Source organism: Panthera leo, chromosome D4, assembly GCF_018350215.1.
Source record: "Panthera leo isolate Ple1 chromosome D4, P.leo_Ple1_pat1.1, whole genome shotgun sequence".
Classification (NCBI taxonomy): Eukaryota; Metazoa; Chordata; class Mammalia; order Carnivora; family Felidae; genus Panthera; species Panthera leo.
This window is the reverse complement of record NC_056691.1, coordinates 1715862-1719767: the sequence shown is the minus strand read 5'-3', so window position 1 is coordinate 1719767 and position 3906 is coordinate 1715862. Positions and strand designations below refer to the sequence as shown.

The following is a 3906-nucleotide window of genomic DNA, read 5'->3' as shown; positions in this document are numbered from 1 at the left end:
GTAGACTTACACTATGTCAAGACTCATTATGGCATTGGCAAAAGGATGGAAAAACTGATCAATGGAATAGACAGTAGTCCAGAAATAAATCCACCCTTATAGGGTTAACCGATTTTTTGACAAGAGCTCCAAAGGAATTGAAGAAGAAAGAAAGACTTTTTAGGAAATAGGTCCAGACCTTTTCCACAATGAGTTTGCCACCAGAACACAGGTGTTGTGAAAACCACCGCTAAACCTAAAACAAGATGGGAAAGGAAAAGACTCATATCAACATCGTCGTCATTGGATATGTAGACTCAGGTAAGTCTACTACTACTGGTCATCTAATCTGAGGCCGCTGAGATGGAAAAGGGCTCCTTCAAGTATGCCTGGGTCTTGGATAAACTGAAAGCTGAATGTGAACGTGATTATCACCATTGATACTTCCCTGTGGCAGCTTGAGACTAGTAAGTGTTATGTGACCAGCATTGATGCCCCAGGACACAGAGACTGTATCAAAAATATGAGTCCAGGCACATCTCAGGCTGACTGTGCTGTCATGATCATTGCTGGTTATGTTGGCAAATTGAACCAGGCACCCCCAAGAACGGGCAGACCCATGAGCATGCCTTTTTGGCATGTAAAACAACTTATTGTTGGTGTTAACAAAATGGATTCCACTGAGCCACCCTACAGGTACGAAGGAATCATTAAAGAAGTCAGCACCTACATTAAGAAAACTGGCTACAACCCCCACACAGTGGCATTTGTGCCAATTTCTGATTGGAAAGGTGACAACATGCTGGAGCAAGTGCTAACACACCTCGGTTCAAGGGATGGAAAGTCACCCGTACAGATGGCAATGACAGTGGAACCACACTGCTTGAAGCTCTGCATTGCATTCTGCCACCTACTCGTCCAACTGACAAGCCCTTGCGTCTGCCCCTCCAGATGTCTACACAATTGGTGGTATTGGTACTGTCCCTGTGGGTCGAGTGGAGACTGGTGTTCACCAGGCATGGTGGTCACGTTTGTTCCGGTCAATGCTACAACTGAAGTAAAGTCTGTTGGAACCTACCATGAAGCTTTGAGTGAGGCTCTCCCTGGGGACAATGTGGGCTTCAATGTCAAGAACGTATCTGTTAAAGATGTTGGTCGTGGCAATGTGGCTGGTGACAGCAGAAATGACCCGCCAATGGAAGCAGCTGGCTTCATGGCTCAGGTGATTATCCTGGACCATCCAGGCCATCCCGGTGCTGGATACACACCTGTGCTGGACTGTCACCCAGCTCACATCGCCTGCAAGTTCGCTGAGCTGAAGGAGAAGATTGATCGTGGTTCTGGAAAAAAGCTGGAAGGTGGCTCCACGTTCTTGAAATCTGGCGATGCTTCCATTGTTGATATGGTTCCTGGCAAGCCTGTGTGTGTGTTGAGAGCTTCTCTGACTATCCTCCTCTGGGCTGTTTTGCTGTTTGTGTCATGAGACAGAAGGTTGTTGTGGGTGGTATCAAAGCAGTGGACAAGAAGGCAGCTGGAGCTGGCAAGGTCACCAAGTCTGCCCAGGAAGCTCAGAAAGCTAAATGAATATTATGCCCATACCTGCCTTGATCAGTGGCCGAAGAACGGTGTCACAACTATTTGCGCCAGGTGGCCATTTAAGTACAATGGTAAAAGACCGGTTGATGATAACAATGCATTGTAAAACCTTCAGAAGGAAAGGAGAATGTTTTGTGGACCATTTTTTTGTGTGTGTGGTGTGTGTGGCAGTTTCAAGTTATTAGTTTTTAAAATCAGTACTTTTTAGTGGAAACAACTTGACCAAAGGTCTGTCACAGAATTTTGAGGCCCATTAAAACAAAAATTTGATGAGGGAAAAAAAAAAAAAAAAAAAAGAAATAGGTCTGGAACCACTGTATTTTTATATGAGGAATCACTGCCAGCCATCAAGATTGTGCTGGCAGCCTTAGGTGACAGCTGGAGCATGCTGGTAGCTCCTGGCTGTGGCCACACCGTTTGCCAGGCCTTAAGATGTTCCCGCCTACCATAGGTGGGGGATAGAACGATACCTGGGAGAAGATAAGCCTGGGAAAGTGCTTTGTTCAGATGCCAAAGGGGCCAGAAATAGGTCCTTTGCCCCAGGGATGAGACAACCATAACTCCTACATAGAACTCTTCCTTCCAAGTCTCAAACAGCCCTGAGCCACAAGACTGGGACACTGGCTGCAAAAGCAGAAACCTTCCTGGACTAGGAATCATGAGTCAAATCCCAGTGTGCCTGAATGGAGATCTCCTGGTCTCTCTCTTCTTGCCTCCACACTCATCTCTGAGTCTGATCCAGCCCCTTTAAACTCTAGCCTTCCAGCCCGCCCTCCTTACCTCCCAAGGTGATTATTTTCTTAATGTTTATTTATTTTTGAAGGAGAGAGAGACAGAGCGTGAGTAAGGGAGGGGCAGAGAGAGAGAGAGGGAGACACAGAATCTGAAGCAGGCTCCAGGCTCTGAGCTGTCAGCACAGAGCCCAACATGGGGCTCGAATTCATGAGCCACGAGATCATGACCTGAGCTGAAGTCAGACACTTAACTGACTAGGCCACCCAGGTGCCCCCTCAAGGTAATTATTTTTTATGAAGATTAACTTATGAAATTAAACAATGAAAAGACTTCTGCTTCTGGCCAACATAGAGTAACAGAGTCCAGATTTACCCTCCCATATGAAATAACCAAAAAATAAATACCACGTATGAAAAAAATGGTTTTTTCAAGACATTGAACATCAAGCAATGAAGAAAAGTGATTGATCTCTGTGAGCCAGGAAACAAAGGAGGTGAGCCCCATGACTACTCCAGCTTACTGCCTTTGACAGTTTCTAGGTCATGGTGCAGGGAGAGGGAAAAGATAGAGTCCAGCGGTCTGAGAGACAAAGATGAGACTGGTGAGAGTCGTAGCACAAGATACTAGAGAGTAGAGACCTGCATGGAGAAAGAACTTCAGAGGGCTCCCTTCAAGGATGTACCAGAGTATGGATCAGTATACACATGTGAAAAAGCTATTCAAGGATGGAGAAAGAGCCACCTGAGAGGATTAGAGGCAATGGTGTCCAGAGATTTCATAAGACCTGGGAGAGTGTCTGTTTCCGCCAGCCTGAGTGGAAACCCTCATGATTTACAGGGCTCTGTGAAGACAACACAGAATAGTCTTGGCTTGTTGCTAGGGAGTCATTTTCCCTAGACTGAACACTGTTCTGGCCTCACTTGATAAATCTTTTTTTTTTTTTTAACGTTTATTTATTTTGAGACAGAGAGAGACAGAGCATGAATGGGGGACGGGCAGAGAGAGAGGGAGACACAGAACCGGAAGCAGGCTCCAGGCTCTGAGCCATCAGCCCAGAGCCCGATGCGGGGCTCGAACTCACGGAACGTGAGATCGTGACCTGAGCTGAAGTCGGACGCTTAACCGACTGAGCCACCCAGGCGCCCCTCACTTGATAAATCTTAAAGCAAGACCTCAAGTCATCAAACTGTTTCTGAGTAACTTAACTGTGTTCCATAATGAAGCTCAATAATATTTGTAGAAATACAAAATCATTGGGGTGCCACAAATTATTGCTGGTTTAGTCCATTAAGCATCAACTCTTGGTTTCAGCTCAGGTCGTGATTTCACGGTCCCTGAAGTATTCAGATGTTTTGGGTACAAAAGTGAGACTTTTTTGTACTTGTGCTTGCATTCAATCTACGTACAATGTAACAGACTCATATTCCATTTCTAGGAATATTAATTGTTTTTTCAAATTAATTCAAAATAAATATTTTCTTCTCAAAAATTAAAAAAACTGACCCAGAAGTGAAACATATTAATGTTAGCAGAGAAGAATATTAAAGTAGTTATTGTAATTGTATTCTACATGTTTAAAAAGTTAAATAGAGACAT

At 44.7% G+C, this 3906-nt stretch overlaps 1 pseudogene; it reads left to right on the top strand.

Moving 5' to 3' along the window:
* The first annotated feature begins 245 nt into the window (after positions 1-245).
* LOC122204916 lies at positions 246-1566 on the top strand (annotated as a pseudogene).
* Positions 1567-3906: the final 2340 nt, after the last annotated feature.